This window comes from Trichosurus vulpecula, chromosome 5 (assembly GCF_011100635.1).
Source record: "Trichosurus vulpecula isolate mTriVul1 chromosome 5, mTriVul1.pri, whole genome shotgun sequence".
Classification (NCBI taxonomy): Eukaryota; Metazoa; Chordata; class Mammalia; order Diprotodontia; family Phalangeridae; genus Trichosurus; species Trichosurus vulpecula.
In genome coordinates, this window is record NC_050577.1 from 206,798,231 (window position 1) to 206,814,670 (window position 16,440).

General features: G+C 38.0%; 1 protein-coding gene across 6 annotated transcripts in view; it reads left to right on the forward strand.

Moving 5' to 3' along the window:
- Positions 1-2,472: 2,472 nt before the first annotated feature.
- The window catches only part of USP18 (ubiquitin specific peptidase 18), a 32,781-nt gene continuing 18,813 nt past the window's right edge, over positions 2,473-16,440 (forward strand). For 4 of the 6 annotated variants that reach the window (XM_036758446.1, XM_036758449.1, XM_036758450.1 and 1 more), the window contains exons 1-2: positions 2,475-2,585; positions 15,551-15,656. The gene's annotated coding sequence lies outside the window, so the exon portion shown is untranslated. Of the gene's footprint in view, positions 2,586-15,195; positions 15,657-16,440 lie in introns of those variants that run through there. The other 2 variants (XM_036758447.1, XM_036758448.1) reach the window with 2 other exon arrangements.

Genomic DNA, 16,440 nt, shown 5'->3' on the forward strand with positions numbered 1-16,440 from the left:
AAGAATTGGAAATTGAGGGGATGCCCATCAATCAGGGAATGGCTGAACAAGTTATGGTATATGAATGCAATGGAATACTGTTGCACTATAAGAAATGATGAGCAGGCAGATTTCAGAAAAACCTGAAAAGCCTTACATGAACTGATGCTGAGTGAAGTGAGCAGAACCAGGAGAACATTGTGTACAGTAACAGCAACACTGTGCAATGAACAACTTTGATAGACTTAGCTCTTCTCAGCAATACAATGATCTAAGTCTCAGATTCTAAGACAATTCCAAAAGACTCATGATGGAAAATGCTATCCACATCCAGCGAAAGAACTATGGAATCTGAATGAAGGTCAAAGCATGCTATTTTCTTTCTCTCTTTTTTTCTCTCATAGTTTCCCCCTTTTGTTCTGATTCTTCTTTCTCAATATGACTAATAAGGAAATATGTTTAATATGACTATACATGTATAACCTATATTAGATTGCATGCTATCTTGGGGAGGGTGGAGGGGAGGCGGAAAGTTTAGAACTCAAAATCTTATAAAAGTGAAAGTTGAAAATAAATAAATAGAAAAGGGAAAAAAAAGCTTGAAAAGACTTGTATGAACTGATACAAAGTGAAGTGAACAGAACCAGGAGAACATTGTACACAGTAACAGCAATATTGTACCACAATCAACTGTGAATGACAGCTATTCTCAGCAATACAATGATCCCAGACAATCCCAGTGGGCTCATGATGAAAAATGCTGTCTGCCTCCAGAGAAAGAACTGACGTCTGAAAACAGACTGAAGTATAATATTTTTCATTTTCTTTGTTCTGTTCAAGTCTTCTTGTACAAAATGACTAATATGGAAATGTTAAATGTACAAACATGATTGCACATGTACAACCTATATCAGATTGCTTACTGTCTCAGGGAAGGGGGAGAGGAGGGAGGGATGAAGTGATGGAATCTGTGTCTCAAAACTTTTAAAAAATGTTAAAAACTGTTTTGACATGTAATTGGGGAAAAATAAAATATTATTAAAAAAAGAAAGGATGATAGCAATGAGATGTATCTCGTATTCTTCCTACATGGTTTTAATATCTTCTTCTAGGTCTCTATATTTGGAAACTTTTCATTTCATGTAGTTTGGAGATTATTGGCATCTATTAAAATGTTCTTAAGCATTCATGGTTCAAAAAAAATCAATGATGCTGAGAGCTCATCTAACCCAACACAGTTCCATTGGTATAAAACAATGTTAGAAATGCAAGAGACCTCAGACATGGATAAGTCCAAGCTCCTTTACAAATGAGATCTCAGAGGCTCAGACAAGTGAAGTAACCTCTCTAAGGTTACACATTTAATTATTTAGAACCCAGGTCTTCCAATTTCTTGTCCAGAGTGTTCTTTCCATGGCAACTATGCCTCTCCTTTTCTCCTTTTTCAGATTGTATGTGGTTAGTTGTATTTTCAGTTTTTGAGAACATTCTATCACTTTTTGGGTCCTGGACCAACTCCTGTTTTATTGCTCTTATTAATGGGAATCTATATATTTTTTCTTTTTCCTTTTAAAAATATCAGACTAGTAACCATATATTACTTCTTTTTTCCTTGGAGAACTATCTTGTCTAAGAAAGAATAAAACAGTGGAAAAGAGCAGTTCAGTTAAAAGAGCCAACACAATTGTGTCCCATGTCATATGCAATATTGCATACTCCACCTCTATAAGGAAGGGAAGAATGCGAATTTTCTCAACTCATCTCTGAGTTAAGTTTGGTGATTGTAATTACACTCTGCTCAGTTTGGTTTTATGGTTCTTTTCATTTAAATAGTGTATACTGTTTTCCAGGATTTCTTTACATTATAGCACATCAGTTCATTTATGTTTTCTCATGCTTCTGAATTTTTTGTATTCCTCCTTTTTAAAGGTGGAATGATAAAAGTGGCACATTCTGGTACCACCACTTGTTTGGTCATTTCCCAATCCATGGGCTTATTTTGTGTGTGTTTGTGTGCGACCACAGAAAGGGTTTCTATGACTGTTCTGGAGTATATAGACCATCATTTATTTTCTCAGAACTTTTATGTATATGTTATAGGCCCATACATATACACCCATGCAAGAATACTTCCGTGCACAATATATATCAAACTGTAAAATCTAAGTCCCGACCGAAATAAAGTGTACATCTCACATCTCTTATATCCCATTTCCATTCTGTCAGCTCCAGTGTACCTGGATCTGCCTTAGGCTTCGAGGTAGAGGTGCGATGGGTTCCTCAATGATTGGTGCAGGCAAACAGCAATTTACCTGGCTCTCCTCCCTCTTTCTTCTCAGCTGGAAGAAAGTTTGCTTTCTCGCTGGCCTTGGAAGCCTGAGGAACAGCGCCTCTGCAGCTCTCTGAGTTTCACTTTCCATTCTAGGGGAAATCAAAACTCAACTGAACTCACAGTTGCCCTCTGTAGAAAAGCCGCAGAATGTACGCAAGGACGGCACAGATAAAAGCAGAACGCTTTCCTGATAGGTTCTCAGAGAACCTCTTCCACGACTTCAGAATTAGAGCCCGTCTTGCGGATGCTCCTCGCTCGCGTTTTACCGCCTGCAGTAAGTGGACTCCCCTCATACTTCACTGTACTTGGTTTGTCTCTTGCAGTGGTCCAGGGCTAAGTTGAAGAATTCTTTCCCAAAAAGTCTACGGAGTAAATTTGACATATCCGAAGCCACTTCGGGGTTTTTCAGCACCTGAAACCATTTGGATGGGTAAAGGTTTGTTATGGTGATTTACAAAGAATTAATTTTCGCATGCATTATTTTGATATTTTAGATCTAAGAAATTTTAAAAAAATAATTCTGCTTGGGAAAAATGAAATTGAAAATCCTTACACAAAAAATATTGACTCAGTTCTGAGGATACCGAAAATATGGGCTATTTAGAAAATAGACTATACAAAGAAATAAAGACTATTTTCTCACTAAAAGTTAAATACACTAAATGTCTTGAGGGCTTGTACTGTCATTTGCCTCTTTTTGTATACCCAGCACCTAGCACAGTACCTGGCACATAGTAGATGCTTAAGACATATGTATTGCTTAACTTACAGAAAAGGAGGATGCTTAGCCTGACAAGTAAATGTTTTTGCGCTCAGATATTTATGACAAAGCTTAAAAATTGTATTTACTTATTCTTATGAAATAGAGGATAGTAGTGGCTAGAAACCTAGCAGTGGTTTCAGGAATATCTGAGTTCAGGTTCTGCCTCTGACGCAGGGAATTGAGGCGATGTGGAGAGAGTTTAGACAACGCCTTAATTTACCGAGATAGTTCTGAGACCCCTGGTTTTTATTAACTCGATTTTTTGGATAAGCTGGGTAATTTGTTACAAATTTAACACATTATTTCGAGTCTTTTAAGAAACTAAAAAAAAAGCTTTGCCTCATATTTTTAGCAGCTTCTGAGCTGAATATTTTTGGGGAAAGGAACTTGATTTTTCTACTTATTAATTTCCTCAAAATAATTGGATCCTGACATATGCAAGCACATTTACTATTTAATGTGCTTTTAATAATAACAAGCAGGAAAATCATGGTTATGAAAAATATGAATATTAACTATGAAATAAATTCAGGGTGATGCTAGCAATTTAATATCTTTAAATCAGGTTGCCATTTAGTCATTTGGCTACAAGAAATAATTTGATAAATGACTGGAAACAATATGATCATAATAATGGCATATATATATATATATATATATATATATATATATATATATATATATATATATGTTAAAATGGACTCCAGGATTTATTAAGAGTAAGCTGAAACGCTCAGATCCTGATCAACTGATCAAATAATGTTGATCCATAAAGACATTTTGACTTCTGGGTTCCATACTGTTGCCATATGAGGTCAACACAGAGTATACAGTGTATAATGAAAATATGTTCATATTTCTCTACTGCTGTAAAGTTGACAAAGCGCTTTCCTCACAGTGCTATGAGGTAAGAAATGCAAATATTGTTATTCCCATTTTATAGATAAGGAAGCTGAGGCTCAGAGAGATGATCACTTTTCCACGAACTCACAGATACCAAGTGTTAGAACCCAGATTTTCAGATTTCATATCTGGCTCTTCTCATTACATAATACAGTACCATACATATGAACCATTTCACGGGATGGTCTGGAAACATAACTCTTGTGCATGAAAAGCTTCAGGTGTAGGGCTGTACCATCAAAACTATTTGAAATTTCTTTCCATAACCCTTTCTATGTTAGAAAACAGGATGCATAATAACACTTTCACAAAAGGAATGAAGTTACTGCTTTTGTCCCTCCTGAGGCTGTCTTTTGCTCAGGACTATAGGTATTATGAAAAGTTCCTCTAATTTTGTCTTATGGGAAACTCTTGTGTAATCTTTTATGGTTTCATGAATAAATTCTAGGGGGTTTCCTGAGGCACATGGGGACCATATATCTAGTAAATGTGAGAGGCGAGATTTGAACCTAGGTCTTTTTGACTCCAAGCCTAGCACTCTGTCTGCTACTCCTGCTGCCTTTCCTAGAGAGTGGATATGAGGTTCAAAATAGGAAAAGATACTTACCTGTTATTCTGATTTAGCTATTCTTTAAAAATTATAGTGTTTCATTTGGAGGAAGTAGAGCTAGCATGCCTTGATTTTTTTTAAGGACTTTAGTTGAAGTGGAAGGGTGGAACTTAGACTGGATTTAAACCTAAAAGATGTAGGTTTGAATACAGGTCTTGTCACTTTCTGTGTGACCTGAGCTAAGAGGACCCTGACTGACTAATATATAATAGGGTAATTAGAGGAACCTCTACCCTGGCCCCTTCTAGTGGGTTACATGTTCTTTCTTAAAGAGCATCCATGATTCTTCTGGGTCCCTTGGTCTACATGATCCGGGGTTGGGGGAGAGGGGGTGGCTACGCTGTACCAAAGAGAATTGGTGTCTGATCCAGAAAGTCTCCCACTTAATAGATTTAAAAAGTGAAGCCAGAGATTGTCTTTCTGTCTGTCTCTTATACCCTCTAACACCCATGCTGATTTCTTTCCCTTTCTCCACCCCATGGCAGGTATTGCAGTTATGTGCATGTGATACTGAGTACAAGTGTTTTATACATTGTACCTGTACCAATGAGCCTGAGACAATCCCCAGATGCATCTTCTGCTTTGTTTCTCTTCCTCAGCCTAAGTGGTCAAAAGCAATGCTGAGATGGATATTTTTAGTCTTGAAGGCTACCTCATAAGTTCTAGAGGTCGGAAGTCCTTGGGTGCTGGCTGGCAGCAGGAGGTACGCTCTGCAGCTATATTCTCAGAGGGAATGATATCATTGCCAGGAGAATGAGGCTTGCTCTGGCTGACCTGGGTTTTGAGTTACTGCTCAGATAGTGCAGATTGAGGTGAAAGTAAAATCTGTTTAGCAAAACCCCAAGTACCCTGAGAGTCTTCCTCCTCCTGAGAAAACAGATTAGGATTGAAGGGTTATCGTTTTATGTTTTCAGTATTCGGAAGTGATTGCTTGTGAGTCTTTTGTTATAAGCATTTCTTTCGTAGTGGAGGAAATAAATAGCCTCCTATAACTGTACTTTTTAAGAAAGAACCTGGTTAACAACTAAACCCAAGCTTCATGAAGTTTTCCCTGGGACTCTAGGATGGGGGTACAATGAGGCACAGAATGCAAAAAAAGCTTGACTCCTCCATTTGGGGCTCAGGCTCACCCAAGATATAACCTGGTCCATAGAAGTCCAGAGCAAAAGCCCCTTGTGGGAGGGAGGTGCCCATTGGGCTTCAGATGACATCCCCTCAGCCCCTGTCAGTAGTCCAAGGGAGAGCTTTTGGAATATAAAACTCCATGTTCAACTGAGCAGCTCTTCCTGCACAGATGTCAATCATCTTTGACATAGCCCCCAGTGACAGAGACCATGGGGACCAACCACTAGCCTCTGGTCATGCATCCTTTAGAAAGGGGCCTGAGCATAGGACCATCTGAAAGGAGCTAAATTGAAGGCTCAGCTTCCTGGGGGAGTCCCCTTTTGCCTCAATAACAAATAGATACTTAGGGGAATACTTTGGCAGTGAATGCTTTTGGATCATAGAAAAAGCCTCCACTCAATTCAATATTCAAAACATTTTTACAAATAAATTTTATTGACATTTTGGTTTTTCCATCACTTACAGTAGCACTGGATATGGAATGTAGGGAATGGATATGGGATGTAGGGAATGGATATGGAACATCCCCTGCTACCTTTCAGAGAATCATTTTCTATAGCAAAGAGCAAAAAAGAGAAACAAGAAAGTTTCTTAGAACTAACCAATGACAATGACTATGGGGTGTATTCTTAATCAAAAAAAGGATAGAGGTAATTGCAAAAGAAAAAACAATTTTGATTATGTGAAATTGAAAACCTCCTGCCAAACTTATCTAAGATAAGTACAGAAGCAGTCAAATGGGGAAAAACAACTTTGTATTAAATTTCTCAGATAAGAGTTTGGTATCCAAACCATTACCCAATAGCAATGTGGTGAAAGAATATGAACAAATAGTTCTCAGAAGAACTGTGAACTACGAATACTCATACCACACAAGGTTCTAATAAGAATAGAAACAAAACAAAACAAAAGCAAAACAAAACAACCCTGAATTTTTACCCTACCTCTGGCAAAGTGGCAAAGACGGTAAAAACTAGAAGTCCAGGTTGGAAGAGTTTTGGAAAAATATTACCACGAATTGCCGGTGGAACTGTGAATTAGTAGAACCATTTTGGAAAGTAATTTGGAATTATCTAAACAAGTAGCTAAAATGTCCATACTCTTTGACCCAGGGATTTCACTTCTAGGCTTATACCCCAAGATGGTCATTGATGAGAAGGAAGTCCCCATATATACTTGTCAACTCTAAAAACAAATGACCAAGGAGTTACAAAGGTTACACAACCACTGTTAACTCTGAAAATATCAAAGAGCTCACACAGGTTATCACAACCACAGTTAACTTTGAAAAATAAAATAAAAAATAAAACAAAATAAAATCAAAAAGCTAACAGTTGTCATAAGCACAAAGCTTTCTTTATTCCATTGGAGGAGGGAAACTAGACACAAGTACCAGGGCCTTCTCTACTAGGAGACCTGCTTTAGTGTTGGCAAATCTTAGTACATATACTAGCAGCTACACAGTGTACTGTAGCTCTGACAATGACAGTAACAGCAACAATAACACAAGTTTGATCCATAGCAGGACTTCATGACCAGAACATGGATATTGCAGGTGCTTCGCCCAGCTCAGGGATCACCTGGTGCTGGTGCGAAACAATTCTGGGATTTTTCTGTGACTGAGTTCATCCAGAGGGTGAGTGCAAAGGATTGTTGTTATGCCAAGCTCAGGGCACAGCTTGCTTGCTAGGTCTTAGCTAATAGTCTCCTAATAGTAAAAAGAGAGGAGTGGTCTTGGCATGGGTATCCTGACACACTAAAATATTTATAGCAGTACATTTTGTGGTAGCAAAAAACCGGAAACAAGGTGGATGCTCATTGACTGGGGAATGACTGACAAATTGTGGTACATGAATGTAATGAAGTATACCATGATGTAAGTGATAACAAATACGATAAATGCCAGGAAGCATGGAAAGACACAGATGAACAGACATAAAATGAAGCGAGCAGAGTCAAGAAAACAATATACACAATGACTACAACAAAATTAATGGAAAAACAATAATAACAAAACAATAGATAATGAATGTTGTGAAATTACAAAGAGCAAGTTTGTTGAATGGAAGAGAAATGAGAAGATGCCACCTTCTACTCCTTTGCACAGACGGGAGATGAGAGGGGGAATAGATATGGAACATTGTATACTTAAAAAAATTGTTGGCCAATTTTGTTTCTTTTTTCTGTTCATTTTTCTCTTCTTAAAAAATGAAAATCAAAAACTTTTTCATATGGGAGGGCTTCCTAAGAGGAAAGAGAAGAAAGGACAGGTGGAGAAATTTAGGTGATGGGAAACCAAAATATATTAATAAAGATTTATTTTTTAAAAGCCAAACCAACATATAAAAAAGTCTGACATTATATGTAGTGGTCTTCACCTCTAATCTCCCACCTCTACAAAGAAGCAGGAAGAAGTGCCTTCTCATGTCTTTTTGGGGCCAAGTTTCACCATTATAATTTTGTAATACTCAGTTTTGATCATTTTGCAGTTGTTCTTTCCATTTACATTGTTGTAGCTATCATGCAGTACTCAAATATTTAAATAGATCTGTGATTTCATTGTTGTAGTATTCCTGCCATTTGTGCAGATCATCCTGTATAACGTTTGTTTGTGTCTTCCTATAAATTCAACATGGGGATCCACCCAATGTGCCAGAGGTGTCCTTCCCTTTTTCTTTTGGGATTTCTTTTTTTTTTTAAATTTTTAAAAATTTATTTAATATTTTTAGTTTTCAGCATTGATTTCCACAAGATTTGGAATTACAAATTTTCTCCCCATTTCTACCCTCCCACTCACTCCAAGATGGCATATATTCTGATTGCCCTGTTCCCCAGTCAGCCATCCCTTCTGTCACCCCACTCCCCCCCATCCCCTTTTCCTTTACTTTCTTGTAGGGCAAGATAGATCTCTATGCCCCATTGCCTGTATATCTTATTTCCCAGTTGCATGCAAAAAAACTTTTTTTTTGAACATCTGCTTTTAAAACTTTGAGTTCCAAATTCTCTCCACTCTTCCCTTCCCACCCACCCTCCCTAAGAAGGCAAGCAATTCAATATAGGTCACACATGCATCATTATGTAAAACCCTTCCACAATACTCATGTTGTGAAAGATTAACTGTATTTTACTCCCTCCTATCCAGTTCCTCTTTATTCAGTTTTCTCCCTTGACCCTGTCCCTTTTTGAAAGTGTTTGCTTTTGATTACCTCCTCCCTCTATCTGCCCTCCCTTCTATCGTCCCCCCTTTTTAATCCCCTTCTTCCTTCTTTCCTGTGGGGTAAGATACCCAATTGAGTGTGTATGGTATTCCCTCCTCAGGTTAAATCTGATGAGAGCAAGATTCACTCATTCCCCCTCACCTGCCCCCTCTTCCCTTCCAGCAGAACTGCTTTTTCTTGCCACTTTTATGTGAGATAATTTACCTCATTCTATCTCTCCCTTTCTCCCTCTCTCAATATATTCCTCTCTCATCCCTTAATTTTGTATTTTTAGATATCATCCCTTCATATTCAACTCACCCTGTGCCCTCTGTCTATATATATATATATATATATGCATACATACATACATACATACATATATATATACACACATACATACACACACACACACACACACACACACACACACACACACACACACACATATATGTGGTCCCTTCAGCTACCCTAATACTGAGTCTCATGAATTACACATATCATCTTTCCATGTAGGAATGTAAACAAAACATTTCAACTTTAGCAAGTCCCTTGGGATTTCTCTTTCTTGTTTACCTTTTCATGCTTCTCTTGATTCTTGTGTTTGAAAGTCAAATTTTCTATTCAGCTCTGGTCTTTTCACTGAGAAAGCCTGAAAGTCCTCTATTTTATTGAAAATCCATATTTTGCCTTGGAGCACGATACTCAGTTTTGCTGGGTAGGTGATTCATGGTTTTAATCCTAGCTCCTTTGACCTCTGGAATATCATATCCCAAGCCCTTCGATCCCTTAATGTAGAAACTGCTAGATCTTGTGTTACTTTGATTGTATTTCCACAATATTCAAATTGTTTCTTTCTGGCTGCCTGCAGTATTTTCTCATTGACCTGGAAACTCTGGAATTTGGTGACAATATTCCTAGGAGATTTCTTTTTGGGATCTATTTGAGGAGGCGATCGGTGGATTCTTTCAATTTCTCTTTTACCCTCCGGTTCTAGAAAATCAGGACAGTTTTCCTTGATAATTTCTTGAAAGATAATGTCTAGGCTCTTTTTTTGATCATGGCTTTCAGATAGTCCAATAATTTTTAAATTATCTCTCCTGGATCTATTTTCCAGGTCAGTGGTTTTTCCAATGAGATATTTCACATTGTCTTCCATTTTTTCATTCTTTTGGTTCTTTTTGATAATATCTTGGTTTCTCATAAAGTCACTACCTTCCAATTGCTCCAATCTAATTTTTAAGGTGGTATTTTCTTCAGTGGTCTTTTGGACCTCCTTTTCCATTTGGCTAATTCTGCCTTTCAAGGCATTCTTCTCCTCATTGGCTTTTTGGAGCGCTTTTGCCATTTGTGTTAGTCTATTCTTTAAGGTGTTATTTTCTTCAGTATTTTTCTTGGGTCTCCTTTAGCAAGTCGTCGACTTGTTTTTCATGGTTTTCTTGCATCACTCTCATTTCTCTTCCCAATTTTTCCTCTACTTCTGTTATTTGCTTTTCCAAATCCTTTTTGAGCTTTTCTATGGCCTGAGCCCAATTCAAATTTTCTTGGAGGCTTTTGTTGTAGGCTCTTTGTCTTTGTTGACTTCTTCTGGCTGTATGTTTAGATCTTCTCTGTCACCAAAAAGGAATCTAGAGTTTGAGTCTGAGTTTGTTTTCACTGCCTGTTCATGTTCCCAGCCAACTACTTGACCCTTGAGTTTTTTGTTAGGATATGACTGCTTGTAGAGTAGAGAGTACTTTGTCCCAAGATTTAGGGTTCAAGCACTGCTGTTTGCAGAGTTACTTCTACTCCACCATCACCCCAGGCTCTGTCACAGCAGCGCTCCCCCTGCCCCAGAACTGCCAACCATGACTGCAATTCAGATCCAAGCAGGGCACAGCAAGAGAATCTGCCTTTGTGCCCACAAAGCGCTCCTTGCATTCCTGCTCTGATCTGCTGCGAGATTCCTCCTACCTTGTGAGCCAGGGACTCAGGAAGCTGCTGATGCTGGCACTCTGGAGGTAGCCTCAGGAGCTTCCTGCTACTGCCACTTCTGCATGACCTCCTCCACCCCCAGAGCTGGTGGCCTGACAGCTCTGAACTTGATCCTGCAGTTTCCCCCTAACCTGCTCTTTGGCGTTTGTGGGTTGAGAAGTCTGGTAACCGCCACAGTTCACTGTTTCATGGCCCCAAGGCCTGTTCCAGCTGGCTGATTCTGGGTCTGGTCTGTCCTGACTTGGCCCACGCTGGGTTGCGCTCCGCTCTCAGCACTGTATGATAGACCCTTCCAGGCGACCATCCAGGCTGTCCTGGGCTGGAGACCTGTTTCCCTCTGGTATTTCATTGGTTCTGCAGCTCTAGAACGGTATATTAGTGTCCCAATTTTCTCACATTCCCTCCAGCATCTGTCATTTTTGATAGTTGTGAGGTGATACCTCAGAATTGTTTTAATTTGCCTTTCTCTAATCATTAGTGATTTAGAGAGGCAGAGGATTCTGGGAAAATGGAAGAGTAGATCAGGAAATTCTAAGCTCTCCAGATTTCCCCCTAAATAAGACAAAATATTGCCTCAGGGCAAACATAGAGCAGTTATAATAAACAAGAATTGGGGCAGAACAGTGGTCCTCCCAGGATAAGCATAGAAGAATGGAAGAAAAATCCTAAGGACTGAGGTTTGGTGTGTGTGATGTCTGAACACCTCCAGGCTAGTTCTACTGAAATAGCATGCAGTGAACCCCGGGACTAGCTGGGTTAGGAGGTAGCCTTGGCGCCAGCCACAGGAACTTTCACCTCCTGAATAGTGTGGGGAATCTGAGTAGGGGGAGATTGAGGGAACTTCTGCTGATAAGGGGACACCAGGCTCAGCTGTAGGTGAAAAGGAACTGGCACATGCCCAGTGAGTGCAGAAGCAATGGGGTGAGCTTATAGGAGGGTGGAGTACTTGGCTTCAGTTCCTGGCCAAGAGGGAAAACTGAAGGAGGAGCTGAGGCCAGAGGCAGCACCCCCTATACCCTAGGATTAGAGGTGATTGCAATAAGTTGCTATAAAAAAATTTAGGGGCAGCTAGGTGGCACAGTGAACATAGCACTGGCCCTGAAGTCAGGAGGACGTGAGTTCAAATCTGACCTCAGACATTTTACATTTACTAGCTGTGTGACCTTGAGCAAGTCACTTAACCCTGATTGCCTCACCTCCCCCCTCCAAAAAAAATATTTTTTTAAATGAGCAGGCAGAGGAGAAAGAACCCAACCATAGAATGTTACTGTGGGAATAGAGAAGACCAGGGTTGGTCTTCAGAGGAGGATACTAAAGCAAAAAAAAAGCCTCTCCTACTCCAAAGAGCAATGTCAAATCATCACACGACTTAAAAGAATTCATAGAAGAACTTAAAAAAGACTTTAAAAATCAAATGAGAGAGATTGAGGAAAATTTTTTAAAAAAATAACAATCTAGGAAAAACAAGAAGATCATGAAAAGAAAGTTGTCAACTGGAAAAGGAGAACCAGAATCTTAAGGAAGAAAATGACTCCTTGAAAATTAGAATTGGGTGAGGGGAAACCAGTGAAGTTATAAGGGACCAAGAAATAATAAAACAAAATATAAAGAATGAAAAAATAGAAGAGAATGTGAAACATCTCATAAGAAAAAATAATTGATCTGGAGAACAAATCAAGAGGAAAAAACATAAGAGTAATCAGACTACCTAAAAGCTATGATCAAAAAAAGGATCTGGATACGATAATAAAAGAAATAATTAAAGAAAATTGTCCTGAAGTGTTAGAACAAGAGGGGAAAATAAAAATAGAAAAAATCCACTGATCGTCACCTGAAAGAGATCCTTTGAAGGAAACCTGCAGGAATGTCATAGCTAAATTCTGAAACCCCTAGCTCAAGAAACAAGAAAAAAAAACTTCAAATATGTCACAGCCACAATTAGAATCACACAAGACCTAGCAGTGGTGACATTAAAAAAACACAGATCTTAGGACACTAAATATTGAAGAGCAAAAGAACTGGGGTTGCAGCTGAAAATATCATACCCAGCAAAGTTAAGTATGATCCTGAATGAAAGTAAATTGATATTCGATGATTTACCAGACTTTTAGGATTTTATTGCAAAAGATTTGAATTTAATAGAAAAATTGACATACAAGATCCAAGAGAAATTTAAGGTAAACATCAAAGACTAATTACAAGGGACTCAATGAGGATAGACTCTTTACTTTTTATATGAGGAAATGTAAACTTTATGTCTAAGATTGATTAGTAATTGGGTAGTTTGAAAGAAAGATCAGGTTAGACCTGAGTATGATTTGATTCTAAAAAGCAAAACTGTTGAGGAAAAGCTAAAAAGAGTAGTTATCTTATACAAGTAAGGTGTGAGAGGAAGAACTGGAGCAGAGGAATTAGATGGGAAAAGAAGGTAGGCAGTTCTGGAACTCTACTCTCATCTGGAATGTGTTAAAGAGGGAATTACACACACACACACACACACACACACACACACACACACACACGCACACATATATGGATGTATGTATAAAAGTCTTCTTAATTCGGAAAGAAATAAAAGGCTAAGGGGTAAGGGGCGGGGAAGGATTTTTAAAGGAAACCCTACTCACATCTGATCTGGGTTAAAGAGAGAACAATATATACATTTAGAAGGGAATAACAGTTTTCTAAATTTATAAAGAAATAAGAGGGTGAGGGAATAGGATAAAGTGGGGTATAGAAAGGTGTCTAGATTAATGGCAATAACATAAAGAGGGACAATATATTTGGAAGGCTATAAAAATCTTCTAAATTCAGATAGAAACGAGAAGGCAATAGGAAAGGGGGGGGGTGGGAGAAGATAAGGAAGGGATCCTTGGAGAGGGGATAGGTTAAGTAATAAGAGGGCAAGGTAGTGGGTAGAAGTGAAGTAGAGGAGTCAGGAGGGATAGGAAATAAGAGAGACCCATAAATGTAAAGTAAAGATAAGGAGTAGAATTTATTAAGGAAAAAAAGCAGGAGTAGCAATCATGATCTCAAAGGTAAAGCTAAAATAGATTTAATCAAAAGAGAAAAATAGAGTAACTACATTATATGTCAGCCATATTAATCAATATTGTTTTAGACTATTTAAAATAACTAGACAGATAAGGTTGGAATATTATTATGGTGTAGGAAATGTTGGATTGGTGGATTTAGAAAAATATGGAAAGAATTGGACTTATGAAGGAAGATGTTATCCACCTTCAGAGAAACAGCACAAACAAGTATAGTACAGTCTTACATAGATGCATATGAATGTATATGTGTATATATGTGTATGATCATAGATATCTATGTACATGTAAGTGTACATATATGTTTGTGTGTATATGTATATATATGTAGGGGTGTGTGTGTGTGTGTGTGTGTGTGTGTGTGCACGCGCGTGCGTGTGTTTGTATCCCTGCTTAATTGTAGCCTTCTTGGGAGATGGGCAGAGAGGAAGGAAGAAGTAAAGAACAAAGTAAAATATGCACAGCAGAGAACAAAATAAAACATATAAGGAAGTAAAGAAAAGATGGACAGCTTTGAACACAATGTAGAATATTTATTATATAGGTTTTCTTGAAATGGTAATTGATTGCTTTGTATTTTGAATCCTCTCATGTTCTGTTTGCACAGTGTTTTTCTTTTCTTATTTTGTATTTAAGTTTTAGTATTTAAGTTTGTTTCTTTTTTCTTTTCTTATTTTGTGTTTAAGTTTAAAATTTAAAAAAAATTACCAAAAATGAGTGATTTAGAGCATTTTCTTCATGATTATAAATAGCTTTGATTTCTTTACCTAAAAACTGTGTGTTCATGTTCTTTGACCATTTATCAATTGAGGAATTACATTATAAATTTGTAAACATCTTATAACAATATAATATTTGTACATTATAAATTATGTTATAAATTTGACTTTGGTCTCTATATATTTGAGAAATGAGGCCTTTATCAGAGTAATTTGCTGTAAAATTTTTTTTCACAATTATGATTACTGTTTATTTCCCTCCATCCTATTTTCCTCTTCTTTATCCTTTTCTGTCTCCCTCCCTTTACCCTGTCCCCCTTCAAAAGTGTTTTGCTTCTGATCTCCACTTTCACCAATCCACCCTCCTTTCTATCAGCTACTCCTTGCTCCTTCTCTCATCCCCTTCCCCTCCTACTTCCCTGTAGGATAAAATAGATTTCTGTATACAACTGAGTATATGTTATTTCTTCTTTGAGCCAATTCCAATGACAGTAAGGTTCCCTTTGTCTGCTCTCCACTCAGCCACCTTCCCTTCTACTGTAAAAGCTTTTTCTCACCTCTTTTCTGTGAGATAATTCCCTTTGCTTTTTCTTGGTCTCTCCATACAATCAGCCTAGTTTTTTTTCTTGTCATTCAAATCTATGATGATGTTCTTTACTCTAAATCTTCTTTGTAATTCCTTAATTTCTGCCTTTCCATTGCTTCTCCCGCATGGTACCTAGTACAGTAGTTGGGCAGAGAATAAGCCTCCGTAGATATTTGTCAATTTTTCTAGGGCTAGGTCTAGATAGCTCTGCTATCTGTGTAACTTGGAGCAAGTCAGTTTGCCTCTTTGAGCCCATGGTTTTTCGTCTGTAAAGTGGGGCTAATCATACTAGCACTTTATACTTCACAGGGTTGTTGTGAAGAAAATGTTTTGTAAACCTTGAAGTGTTATGGACAGGTTTACTATGGAGTGAAGTTTCTTCCCGGTTTATTCCACTAGGTGGCACTGTTGCATGGTAAGTAAAGGCTGAGTTCCACCGGCAAGTAAAGCCTGTCCTACTTTGTTCTATGCTTTTCTGTATTAGGAGATGACACTGGCTTTGTAAGAATAATTTTGATGATCCTTTTTATGGTAAATCAGTCTTGAATACTGGGGGTAGAGGAGGGAAGGAGGGAGAAGGAAATTGTGAAAATTCAAACTCAGGCAGAATAAATAAAGCCAAAGAAGTGATTTAAGGAGCACTTTGGCTCTTTATGCTTTCGGCCAAAACAAGGCAAAGAATTTTTGTCCCAAGAAGCAAAACAAACAAACAAACAAAAAAAAACAGGAAGCAATGTTACTACTTTTCAGTTGACTTGACAGAAATAAAAGTATTTGGATAATTTTCTTTCCTCCAAAAAAGCAACAGAGTTGAACTCAGCTCCTTTAGTTACCCAGTCCAGCACATAGATTCTTAATTTCTTTTCCTTTCCCTGACATTTCTATTCAACTCTACAACTCATTTCCTTTTGGGTTACTTCAAGAAGCAGTATCCTTGAATTTCTCTTATCAAGCAACATGGATTTAAATGGCAACATACTTTTATTGTAAGACAACTGTTGATGGTGGAGGAAGTAAAATGGAAAGCCCTTCCCCTTACCTCATATGTGCACACTTTGCTGGAGGAGCAAGCAAATCCTCAAGAATTAACTTCTTCCTCTATAGGTGGTTCTCTTCTTGACTCTTTCCTTAGAACTCACTTAGAATGGGGCCAACCTGTCTTTTAAAGGCCACCATGAGGTGTAGTTGATTCTCAGCAA